General features: G+C 36.7%; 1 protein-coding gene across 1 annotated transcript in view; it reads right to left on the bottom strand.

The window, feature by feature from the left end:
- Positions 1–417, bottom strand: part of MARCHF1 (membrane associated ring-CH-type finger 1) — a 560,630-nt gene extending 560,213 nt beyond the window's left edge. Inside the window, exon 1 of the mRNA XM_045831238.1 lies at positions 315–417. The gene's annotated coding sequence lies outside the window, so the exon portion shown is untranslated. The remainder of the gene's footprint in view (positions 1–314) is intronic.
- Between the last annotated feature and the right edge of the window lie 13,473 nt (positions 418–13,890).

The raw sequence follows: 13,890 nt of genomic DNA on the forward strand, positions 1-13,890 counted from the left end.
GGGCGGGCGCTGGCGAGCCAAGAGAGGTAACTACCCCACACAGCTGGTTGGAACAGCCTCCACTCGCCAGAAGCGGCGCCTACAGGGAGAGCCCGCCGCCAGGGAGTTGGGTCCCAGCACCCACCACGAACCCCAGCCAGGAGCCTCAGCTCCTCTGCGGACTCACCAGGCAAAGGCACCTGCTGCCTGGGCTCCCGGGTCTAGTGCTGTGCCAAGCCCCGCTCGGGGTCAAGGACGCAGGCGCCCAGGTCGGGAAGCCAAGGGAGGTGTAGGCTTAACAAGAGTCTAATTGAATGATCTTTGCAATCACTCACCGGCGGAGGGCGAAGTCGCTCAGGCGGCCTCCGGGTTGTGCACGGAGAGCATCCCCGGGCGCAGGCATCCTCCCATCCTTTGTCAATAGCAGGCAGAGCGCTCCTCCCAAGCTTGCGGACGTGCAGCTGAGTGGCGGGCAGACCCGCTCTGGCTCTGCTTACCAGCCCTCTCTCCTCCTCCCCCTCCCCTACTCCGTCCCCCTCTCGGAGCCTGCACTCACTCAGCTCCCATGATGTCATCCGGTGGAAATCTGCCATGCTCAAAGACTGGAATGATCCAGCGCTCACGCGGGGAACACAGCGAGGGCGGAGGCGGCAGCAGAGCCTTTAGACACGCGTACCCAGACCTGCCGGGCCAGGATAACTGGACTCAAGGACAGTACAGTGGAGCGGTCTGCGGAAGTGGCTCCGTGGGTGAGTGTGGGCAGGGTGGGCGTGGTGGGGATAGAGCCCAGGACGAAAAGTGCTGTCGCTGCTGCACAGATTTCTTCTTCGGTGTTTGGTAGTAAAGGTAAGGAGAAAGTTTTCTTGGCCTCTCCTCTGCTCCTGTGTCCCAGCGCAGTGATGGACGCCTTGTGTGCAACCAGGAGAATGACTGGAACATCGGGGACTCTGGAGCCCCAGCCTCCGTGAGAAAGTTTAGGACGTCTACCTGATAGTAGCCTGAATAGTGAGCCTCTAAAAGGATGAAGGAAGGCACGTACGGTTTATGGGCGAAAGAATCTGAAAGAAAACATTATCTTGTTTGGGAAGGGAGGTGGGACGCGACGACCTAGGAAACTAACACGCAAAAGACAGCAGTTCCCAGGTGAGAAGCCAAGAGCAATAATTAACCCGTGGTCCTCGTTTGTTACTGCTTTCTCCGGAACGAATACTATTGGACGCTCTGGAGGCGACTTCCTCGTCAGCCTCACCCAAGGATTGCCATTGCTGATGAAACCATTTAAATCACAAGAGGTTCAGTAAGAGCCATAAAAGATGTTATGTCAATTCTTTTTGCTTCATATTCTTTATAATATATGTTTTACTGGAGGAATAGATAAACAGCCTCAGTACTTTGGAAGATTCCCCCATTATTAATAGACACACACATACACACACACACAGAGCCCAGATCTGAGATCCAACTCTACAACAATCTAGAGTGGCTTCGTGTTAAAAATTCTCACTGTTGAGAGAACATATCCCAACAGCTGATCCCAAGCTAACCAATCATTGTTTCAAGGAGTTTCTTGAGGTCCCCAGGATTACCTACCACCACCACCCCCTGGAAGAAACAGGTTGCAGAGGAGGGCATCAACAACCAAGGCTGACTGGGTGGGCTCAGCTGAGAATGCCAGGGTAGGTACACACAGACCCTGCCGGAGGACTCATCCACCATCATCCCTAAGAAGTATAAAGACTAGAAACTGCGTTTATTGCAAAAATGGGTACAATCAGAAACACCTTAATTTTTGTTAAATACAAAGTACTCAATATAATAATGTCAACTTGAAGGCTAGTCATTGTATTAAATAAGCTTGTTAATGCATTATAAAACTGTGAAATCCACTGAGACTTTTCTTAGGAAAAAGTAATAAATTAAGTGTAAAAACACAATCAGAAATTATTTTTAATAAATAAAGTACCAAAAAGGCCATGCTGCACATAGTTGGGAAGTAATGTAGAAAATCTGTGTTAATTTGCATTTATTTATTTTCAAATTAAAATATTTTAGGTATCATTAATATATATTGCGTGTTACTATTATATATTATAAAAATATATTTAGCATCCTTGTTAACATCCTTACTGTTTTAAAAACTGAAAATAAATTTTGCCCTGGCTGGGTGGCTCAGTTGATTGGAGCATTGTCCAGTACACCCAAAGTCTCCAGGTTCCATTCCCAGGTAGGGCACATGCCTAGGTTGCAGGTCAATCCCTGGTTGAGGTGCATATGGGAGGCAACTGACCAATGTTTCTCTCTCACATGGATGTTTCTCTCCTTCTCCCTTCCTCCCTCTCTAAACATATCCTCAGGTAAGGATTAAAAAATTAAAATAAATTTTAAGGATAATCAGTTATCCTTTCCTCCAAATCAAAATACAAAAAGCATATAAAATGATGAACAACTTTTACACGAGTATTTTTTAAATATTAAAATAACAAAGATTTTTAAAAATCAGGACTACTGGGAAATAAACTAGATTAAAAAATCTAATAGAGGCAAGAATTTGGTAATGTAAGCAATGACTATTTTGAGAATAGACAAACAGTCTAATTGCTTGTAAAAAAGCCATTAGAACTGCTAATGATGCTATTCCGAGTATATAAGAAGGTCAACTTGTAAACCTTTCTTCCTAGATTGCTTCTCTGATGCTCCATCTATCTTCATTGCCTCTGTTTATCTTGCTGCACTTCAGCATTCTCTGCACTAATGCACCAGTATGGAGACAAGCAGGTCATAGGGAGTCAGCAGATCTGGGGAACCTAAGTCAAATAACCAAAAAGATCAGAAAATGTATCCCTCAGCTTTTTTAAACTCTCCAATCTAAAGGATTAAAGCAAAATCTATATCATCATATTGTACACCTTAAACTTACAGAATGTTATATGTCAATTATATCTCAATAAAGCTAGAAAAAATTTCTTTAAAAATAACCTATGCCTCTTACTTTAAGGATAATGAAATGCATTCATGTGATCATTTACCTGGCCCTATGAAAAAGTCTTTGGTTATATGATTCTGGCATTCTTTGAGAATTAAAAATACCATTTTCAATGGCCTGTGGCCTTCCTTCACTGTGGCCCTTGGTCTCAGCAATGTGAATTTACTACATCTCTGCAAGAACTTCTTTCCCAGCGTGTTAACCTACTGAGATCCTTGTCTGTGTCTTGGACATTTCCCACTTCCAATGCATGCTTTTTTCTTTATTTGCAATTTCTGTCGTGCTATTTGAATATATTAAGAAATTTATCCAAATAGATGGCTATAAATAACTAAAATAAAATATTTAATTGTTACATTGGAAAAGTACATCATAATTCTTAGAAAAAGGTTGTATCTGAACGCATATCTTACAAACTTAACCTATATTCTAATCTTGTTTACATGGTGAGTATGTGAAGCCTTGGAATTGAAGATTTAGAGTGGAAATATTAACTGTCAATTATTGATGCTCCACTTCCTTGTTTCCACGTTGATATATGATTTCCTTCACAAAAACAATGAATGTTTTGGCGGGGGCAAAGAGGCACATTTTAAGTTTCCCTTGTGGATGTCACAAAATAAAAAATTTTTATACTCTTGTTTTATCTTAATTAATAGACTCATTAATAGCTAGTGTCTTTTTAAATATAAGTTTGCCTAAATGAGAATTTAACTATTCATAAATAATAACTAATAGGCAAAAACTAGTATCATTAAGCCCTTATAATGTGTCAAATACTGTGCTAAGTACTTATATGTATTGGCCCATTTGATCTTTAAAATTACCCACATGACATGACTGTTCTATTAACTTCTCTTGATGATGAGGGAACAGATACCTAGAGAAGTTGTGAAAATTGTCCAGACAACTAATCTAGTAACAAATCAAATTTAAGATTTTATTCTTTTTGCTTAAACTCATGGAGCCTGCCCTCATAATAGCAGGCTAGCAACTTTTATGTAATTTTTCATGTGGAAAAAAATGAAAGCCTAGTAATTATATATATTCTTTCTGGTAAGATGAACAATATGCTTTTGTGAAGTTCACCATTGGTTACAAAATCCATCATGAATTTTATTTTCATTATTCCTGTTAATGAAATGTTTTCAAAATTATTTTCAAAGAAAAAGAATCTCAGGATAACAAATAAATTTCAGTTTCTAATCTATCTTTAACCAGTTTCAGACATAAAGGAAGTGACGTGATTTTGTATTTGGAGACTGATCACTGTAAAATGAAATAAAAAAGAAAAATAACTATAAACCATTGATTTAAGACAAAGACCACCTCAGCAACTATATTTTCTGTATGGGTAATCCATTGGTAGGTTTAGGAAGGCAAACTATATCACCCATTCAAACGGAGGTGAATACCCCGAATACTCTCTTTCCTACTCTGAATATTAACAATGAACATAAGTCATTTTATATATTGTATTTCAAAGGCTCCATATGTTTTTATCATAGAAAGTAATATTCCCTAGGCACAGATGTCTAACCAACCTTTTTTTAAATAGAAAAGTTTAGTATAGACTTTTTCAAAACCCTTTTTTATCTTACCTTTTTGATAATTGGCTGATGTTCAGCAGGTCCACTAACAAGGGTTATTAAAATGGATTTATGGAAAGGTTACAAGGTACACATAACAGATTTTTATTCTTTCAAGGTATGCTCCTAACCTAGCTCTTTGTATTAATTTCTCACTCATGAAATAAAGAACATGAACAAATAATGAGAATCCTTACATTCATATATGTTAGCAGGCAAAAATTAATTTATTGCATACATGGGATCTAAATGTTAAGGTTATTTTGACTCTGGCTGCACGACATGCTTCTGTCATTTAAACATCCTTGTTTAGCAGGACGGGTGGCCGGTCCCATGTTCATATGCTCATTTTCCAGTCGCTCTATCTATAGTTCTGGTCCGTGGCACTAACATGGCATAGAAGTGGTCACAGAGGGACCGCTTTTGTTCAAAGGTAGAGGAATGGATGAGGGAAAGTTACCTTGAAATGCACACACTGCTTGTAGGAAGGAAAGGGGAACTAAAGCCCTATGAAAGAATATATGTATGCCATGTTTCCTAAAAGAAAAGTATTTGAAAAGTAGAGATACTGATTTATCTAAGCATGTATCAGTTCCTCATCATCTAAGTGAGAATTGTTCTTAATCAAATGCTTGTGGTATTCAGCTATAATAGTAACATGAGTGATCTGCCTTTATGCATAAATCCTCAAATTACTTCAATAACCTTGGTTTACCCCATTTATAGGTATAGCATTAAGGACAAAACAAAATATTCACAACAGGAACATAATTTTCTGGTATGTTGAGTCATGGTTCTTAATCTGTACTTTACAGTACACTACATTCCCAAGGCCATATCTTTTAAACTATTATGGGAGAAAACACTGACTAATACATGCTAAAGGAAGACCCTAATAGACAATCCTGATTTTCCAAGTCAACTTTTAATTCCCAAAGTGCATGGGAAGCCATGTGGAAAGAGCTTAGAGTCCTACAAACTTGCTCCTGCATCCAACATTTCTCATGATGTCTTTTATGAGGTAAGTCATTCATTGAATCGAGCCACCTTATCATTCTCACTTGGCAAAAGAGTTCATGATATCTGTCTTACCTCTCACATGAGAAGAGTTTATGAGAAAAGAATGTAGAGTGGAACTGTGATATAAAGGTGCAGTAATAGTTTTCTGGGCTGTGTCCTGCATAGGTATAGCGAACACTCAGTTACATGTGGTTGATTTTGGTGACTGACTGGGACAAGAATGGGGAGAAAGAAGAAGAAGAGGGAAAAAAGGAATACCTGTTCTGTTAGGAATCTTCCCAGCAGACATAAAAATGGAGCAGTGGAAAGACAGTGACCTTTGAAAAGGTTCCAATTCCAGCTTTGCCATTTACCATACCTTCATCAATATCTTAATCTCTCAGAACCTCACTTTCCCTTAGAAAATAAATTAAAATATTTTCCTCAATCTCTTTTAATAATTTTTGAAATCAAGATATGTGTGCAATTCTATTGTAATTTTTCTCTTAAAAAATCACAACTTTTTTACAATGTACATAGAAATGTACATATTTTTCTTTAGCATAAAAGTTTACAAAATACAGTAACACAGAAGGCTCAGGAAAATAATTTTTTTTAAAAAAGGAAGAAAAAGAAACCTGAAGTTTTGAATTAAAGCTAAAGATGCTTTTAAAAAAACTCTGTTGTTGATTTAATTGTCCTTATGGGTGAAAGAAAAAATGTATTTTAAAACTTCAGTCCGGACACTCACAGCTGCCTCCAAAAGCCTCACATCCGCCCTTCCCCTCAAGGTTGAATTGTGATGATTTTCTTCCGAATTTGTGATTATCACAAGTTCACAAGTTTGGAATCCTGGGTCTTGGCCATTTAGCATCTATGTGACACCAGACATCAACCTTGTTCGGGGTGGAATCCTTGCATGTTGTGGTTCTGAACTTGTCCAAAGCCAATTCTGCCTTAAAACAGTGTTATTTCTCACCCTCCCCAAAAGTTATTTTATTAATCATAACATTCAGTGTGATGTAGTCTCAAAGAAATGCAATGCTATTTGAAAGAAAAAAGAGAGAAATCACTCCTAATCTGCATTGTTAATGATACATTACAAGGCACCCTGAAGAGGAGCTATTGGTTGATTCTAGAAACTACTGGTTGAATGAATGAATATGTGATTGAATCATTACAATGATTAAGTAAAATAATAGAGTAATTCCTGGCATTTAGCAGCTGATCAATTACTAATATAGCCTGGACTCAGGGACTAACTGCATCCTAAAACATGCATTTAGAAAGGAAATACAGAGTATGCAATGTAGTATTTTTGTGTACTATCCCCACTGGAGTCTGGTTCCGCATGTGAAATCAAACACAGCAATAAGTCTGCAGAGAGGTATATGAAGATCCACACCAAATGTGATAAAACAAGCCTCATGTCAGTTCAGGTCACATTTTATGCCAAATGAGTTCTGGAAAATGTTTCAATGTTCAGAGACTTCTAGATGTTAGAATTTGGACAAGTGGTGTGAATATTAATAGTTAACATTTATGAACTATTTACTATGTGTTGGGCACTGCTCTAAGCACTTTATTTGTATTAACTTAAGCCTCACGACAATCCTCTAAGGTTGGTACTATTATTATTTCCATTTTATAGGAGAGAAACCTGATGCACAAAGAGGTTAAATTACTTGCTTTACTTGGTAAATAAGTCTGGAAGGATCTGTGTTACATCATAAAAATAAATTGAAATTAAATTAAGTAGAATATAAGGATAGGCAGTTATCTCAGTAGGAAAGGAATTTTTAAGATATAAGCAATGACAGAAATCACAAGAAATAGTGATATATTTTATTAACATAATTTCTTAAATATCAAAAATACCATAAAAATGTTAATAAACTGGATTAAATATTTGCAACATATGGTTAACATATGCAATATACAGAGTTCATACCCATCACTTAAAAGCACTAAGACCACAGTAGATGAGAAAGAGACATTAAAAAGCCACAAAAAAAGATGGAACTGGAGAATATCATGCTAAGTGAAATAAGCCATTCAGTGAAAGACAAATACCATATAATCTCACCAAAAGAGGGATCTAATGAACAAAATTAACAACAAACAAAATGGAACCACCAGCATGGGAACATGGGAAAGACTGAAAGTGACCAGAGGGGAGGGGGGCAGATAATGGTGGAAAGAAGGGGAAGGGACTACACAAATAACACGTATGAACGACCCACAAACATGGACAACAGTGCGGGAGTTGACTGTGGGAGCGGGCAGTGCAACGGGAGGAGGAGGGCAAAGAGGGAAAAATTGTAATAGAATAACAATAAAATATGATTCTAAAAGTCACAGCAAAACAGTTGTAAAAAAAAGTGTAAAAATTGAAGTCTAAAATTCAAGTTTAATATGAGATATAATTTCTCAAGTCAAGACTTTTATAACTTGTAATACATGACAAATACTTTAGGAATCTCCATGGTTTTTGAGGTAGTGATTTGATTTTTTTTTAAGTCTACTATACAGAAATAACAGATACAGGGAAAATATATTTGTTCACAAGGATGTTCTTTAAATAGTAATTTATAATATTAAAAAGGTGGATAAAAAACAATGATTTTAAAGGTCATGGCATCAATAAAACAACTTCAAACAAATGAAGCAGAAAAAATTGTTTGAGCCGAATAGCAATATGCCGTTTTGTAACACACTGCTGAGTCAAACAGAACAGTTAAATGTTATAAATTTATAGTTTAGTTTCCTAATATCACATTAATAAGCTCTCTGTCATTGTTGCCAGGGAATCTGAGACCCTGAAGCTATATATCTAGGCAGGAGAGTTTTCTCTGCAGTTGCCCCATGAGGTAGAAGAATAATTTTCACTGCAGAGATATTTTTTCACAGTAAGTGATGACTAGCTGTGAAATGGTTGTTCCACTGTGGACCCGTATGCTGCCCTTTTCTCCAAATAAATTGTTAATACTGCAACTTTACAGTGCTATTGACTTTGAAGCCTTTGGGAACTAGATTAACCCAACTACAATATAATAAAATAGCAGTTTTGATCATTAAAAATAAACCTCATGGAAATTAATGACCTCTTTTCTTAACTCCAACTCCAGCCCTCATTCTTCCCTGCTCTGTCTTTTGCAACCCTCTTCTTGTGTAAACATTTCCACCATTCACCCTGGTTTGCATGCAGGATATCTAAATATCACAAGATCTTTCCTCTCACTTGCACCCCATTGAAATAATACCTCATATATACACATACAACTATTTTTAACAAATTATTTTATGTTGATTAAATGCCAGCTCTTTGGAAATATGACTGACATTATGGCAACCGCGATGACATGTTTCCAATTGAATATATTTTATGTATTAGAGTTCTCTGTGGTGTAATCGACATAGTCACCAAGTCCTATGGATTCCACTTCATAAAAAAGTTCTCCTAGTTATTCCCCCTTTTCCATACCCATTGCCATGGTCCTCATTTAGACCCTTCCATCTCATGTTGGCTCTTCTCTGTTTGCCCCCTAGATTTAGTCCATATTCTTCTTTATCTTTCTCATTGTCCCAGAGGGTTGACTTCTAGGAAGTTTTCCTTGGCTTCTGGCTTCTGTTTGGGTTTGATCTGGATGCTCTGGGAGAATTTGAAGAGTGGGAAAAGAGAGAGAGTTGGGTTATATTTCCCCCAGTTCTTCTGCTTGAATGTGTGGTTCTGTTAGATGCTACTTTCCTTCATGAATACAATTTCTCCCATGATTTCGGTCCTCAACCAGCCTCTCATAATTCTTAAGAGTAGTAAGGATAATAAGACTTGAGACTAGTAATGACTTCCCCCTCTGGCTAGTGCTAACCTGTTGGTTGCCTTACCTTTACCTACATCTCAGCATTTATTTCCTTTACTAAAATCTCAGCAGATGGTACCTTCTGTTTCCTATCAAGACACAGACTGATATATATAGATATATATCCCTTCTCCAAACCATTGAGATGGACTCTAGTTGAATTTATGCCTACAACCTCACCCTCTCCTCCACCTTTTTACAACACATCCTTCCATGATGGACACAGCATCCCTTCTTAAATGCAAACCTGAGGATATGCAATTCCCATGAGCAAAATCTTCAGTGTTCTGCATCAGCAGCTGTAGTTTCCAATGAGAGTTGTCACAAATGATCTACATATACTCATGCACCCAAGAATTTTCTGTGGGATAATAAGTCTCATATATACACAAACTATTATATTCTGAAAATTATGCTACTGTGATTAAATACCAACTCTTTTTTTAAAAAAGAAGTATTACCTGAGGATATGTTTATTGATTTTAGAGAGAGAGGAAGATTGAGAGAGAGAGAGAAACATTAATTGTTTGCCTCCTGTATGTGCCCCAACCAGGGACTGAACCCACAACCTACATATGTGCCCTGACCATGAATCAAACCCACAAACTCTTGGTGTATGGGATGATGCTCCAACCAACTGAGCAACCCAGCCAGGGCAATACCAGTTCATTTAAAGCATGGCATCTTCATACTGATTTTGTCATTATGTGTTTCTCCAGGCAATCAAATTTTCCATTGTGTATATTAAAATAATCCTCATATTTAAAATAAAGTCAAAAAGCCCTGGCTGGCGTAGCTCAGTGGATTGAGTGCAGGCTGCGAACCAAAGTGTCGCAGGTTCGATTCCCAGTCAGGGTACATGCCTGGGTTGCAGGCCATGACCCCCAGCAACCACACATTGACATTTCTCTCTCTCTCTCTTTCTCCCTCCCTTCCCTCTCTAAAAATAAATTTAAAAATATTTTAAAAATAAATAAATAAATAAAAATAAAATAAAGTCAAAACTCTTCCTAATTTTCTAGTTTATTCTTCTCCTGTTCACCCACATGAACTTAAACTTTATGTAAGTGCCATAGTCCTCTCTCCTTGCATCTTTGCTTTAGATAATCTCCTTCATATTTCTGAAGTGCACCCACTCACACTCAATAACACTTTCACAGCAAATTCTTGCTTATTTTTCATACTAGAAGCAGTATATTGAAAACCAATAGTCTAGAGTTTGAGTTAAGTACTTTGTATGTATTATCTCATTTAATAGTCATTACAATAGGTGAAATGAAGCTTAAGGGGTTTGCTGAAGTTCACACAACTATAACATATAAAATTAAGAATTGAAATCATTTTAATATCCAAAGAAACAAAATAATTTTTTTCACTGTAATAAAAAAAGAAGAATGGAAATCAGAACTGACTTCAAACCTATACCTTAAACACTAAACTGTATTTTCTTATCAAATGCTAACACAAAAGGTAAAAAACTTACATACCCTTTGAAATCTCCCCCACATACCTCTCCTCATTTTTATTCCCAGGCCACTTCATACATACCTCCTCACAGAGTACTGACATTATTTGTTTACCTGTCTCTTTCCTATTTACCTTGAAGTTTTTAAGGATAAAAACTTTGTTCTGTATTTGTTTGATTTTTCTTTTTTTGAACACCAAAATTTAACATAATATTTAGGTATTAAACATAAGATAATTTATTAACCATGGTAAGGCTTTATAAATTAAGAATGCTATTTTTAATGTTAAAATAAAACAATATTAAGGATTGTCATATTGCAACATTTCCAAAAGTGCCCATTTTGTCCATGTTTCTGATTCAATACTGGCTGCATGTTTGTATATTGTGTCTCAATTTCTCATGTCCCTGAGGCAACTGACCACTTTTCTCTGGTTTCTTTATTGTCTTAGTTGTCCAGTAATGAATAACTAATCATATGTGCCAAGAAACATCAAGTCTTCTATCAACTTTAATTTACTTGGTTCATATATGAATGCCAATAGTTACTTTAGTATTATCAGTACAATGTATTGTGAACTAGCTGCACAATGAAAAACATTTCGATCTGGATGTCTTCATTTGTAATTAACTTGTTTCTCATTTACTCAGCTGCACAGGCCAAGTTTAGAAGATACATATGAAAAATGAAAAAACAGCCAAACATCTATATTTAAACCATAAAATCAATGTTTAAGAAAGAAAATAAAATATTTAAACCATGTTCTTTGGCCACAAAATTTTTTGTTAACAAGATAAAGTTTATTGGAAAATCTGACTGTAACCTAATGGATGCCATGAAAATGTGCAATAATGACAGCAAATGTTTACTGAGTTCTGTTATGTGCCAGACAGCATTCTTAGTATTTTACATACATCAGTTTATTTGCTCCTCAAAACAACTTTATGCAACAGGCATTATTATTTTCCCCATTTTGTAGATGGGAAAACTGAAGTGTAAAACAGGAAAACAGCTTGTATAGGCCATGCAACTATTGATGTCCGATGCGATATTTAGAGCCTAGGCAGTCTATCCTCTGAGCCTCCTTAATCATTAGGCAATTCTGACCTTATTTAAATAAATATCAAATGGAATTGATTATTACCTGTGCATGCATACACACACAAAGAAATATATTAGAAATACAAGAAGATCCAGACCCAGGTTCCTGAGCTGACTAGTTCCTAGGAAGTGATTCTGGTTCCACCATTTTTTGAGCTATGTACTTGAAGTTCCTCATCTATAACAGGAGATTAATAAGAGTATTGATTTTATGGGGTTGTTATGATGATTGCATCACTTAATGTACATAAAGTACTTTAACAGGTGTCTGGTATATACTAAATGCTAGCAGTTAGCATTTCCTGACTAAATGGAGATTACTTGCTTTTTAGTAAACATTTATTTAGGTCTTATTTAAAATTAGTAAACTATTATTTTAGTCTATAGAGCAGTCTATTATGTACTTATTAAAATGGGTTCTCTTCCATGAGTTCTTAAGTCTATGTACAGCTGAGACATGACAGTAGACTTGATGGAATAATACATTTTAATTTACAAGCCATCTAGAAGAAACTGATTGTAGTTCCTTGGGTGTGCAGTTGAGATTCTTGTAGGCATCCAAGTGTTCAGCCAGGAAGAGTGCTTTGCGGGATTCGTTATCAGGCTGTAGACTTGGGTCAGAGAGCCTCTTTCAGCACCTTGGACAGCACACTGCACAACCTGACTTGAGGGACACTGCTTGCCCCCAAACACGTTTGCACTCGGGTTTTTAAAATATTTTGCCACAGAATTATAAAATCTCAGTGCTTCTATTATAGTAGCAGAATTGTTCAATTTACTTCTTCCCTTGTATTTAATAAGGCAAATGAATTTCTTTATTTATGTTTGTGCTTGGTAAAATCTCTCCAAGGCAACAGCATTGTGTAAGTTAACGTAGCAGGCAGTTGGCTTTCCTTAGCAAATTTTTATTACACATGCCTTCCATTCCTTTCATTCCATAAAGTATTCCCAGATTTTCTCTTTGTAATGACATCTCTCTCTTTTCTTGGTTCCTCCTCATATTTCTATTATGCTATATTGCTGCCTACTTTTGCATTGTAAATTTTTTGTAGTATTTCACTTCATATGAATATTCCTTGCTCTATTAGACATTGACTCCTTGAAGACAAAGATTATATTTTCTCCACATTTTCAACTTCCACCTTATCTAACATAATGTATTACACAAAGAAGGCCATTACACAGGGTTTATGAAAGAGCCGTCAACTGTTTTGAATATCAATCACATTGTTTAAGGAGTATGAGCTGAAGGATGCTTTGTGGTATTCAGCACATTCTTCTTTTGGTAACTTTTTAGAAAAATAAAAACAAATAATGCATTTCTACAAGTACATTTCACACACTGTGTGACAGGGTTAATAATCATCACATAGAAAAGCCAAACTAGTTTGCTATAATGTCTATTAGTCCTGCGTTAGAATATTTTCTGTTATAAAGAGACCTGTCATATGGTAAGTTATTTTGATTCAATGGTATCCTTCAATACACTGACAGGCAAGATCCCAAAGGCCACATGAGAGAAAAGTTCACAGAACAAGTTACAGTGCTCAAATAACATTATTTATTTAATCAGTTGAAATACATAGTGAGATATCTAAAATATACAAAGAACTCAACAACATAAAAACAGACAATCCCCCCTAAAAAAAATTGGACAGAGGACCTGAATAGACACATCTCCCAAGAAAATATACAAAAGGCCAATAGATACATGAAAAGATGTTCAATTTCACTAGATATTGAGGAAATGAAAATCAAAACTACAATGAGGTACCACCTCACACCTACTGAATGGCTATTATCAACAAGAAAAGTAATAATGAATGTGGGAGAGGTTGTGGAAAAAAAGGATCCTTCACACACTGCTGATGGGAATGCAAACAGGCACAGCCACTATTGAAACAGAATGATGA

Source organism: Phyllostomus hastatus, unplaced genomic scaffold (assembly GCF_019186645.2).
Source record: "Phyllostomus hastatus isolate PE091 unplaced genomic scaffold, TTU_PhHast_1.1 phas_contig_159, whole genome shotgun sequence".
Classification (NCBI taxonomy): domain Eukaryota; kingdom Metazoa; phylum Chordata; class Mammalia; order Chiroptera; family Phyllostomidae; genus Phyllostomus; species Phyllostomus hastatus.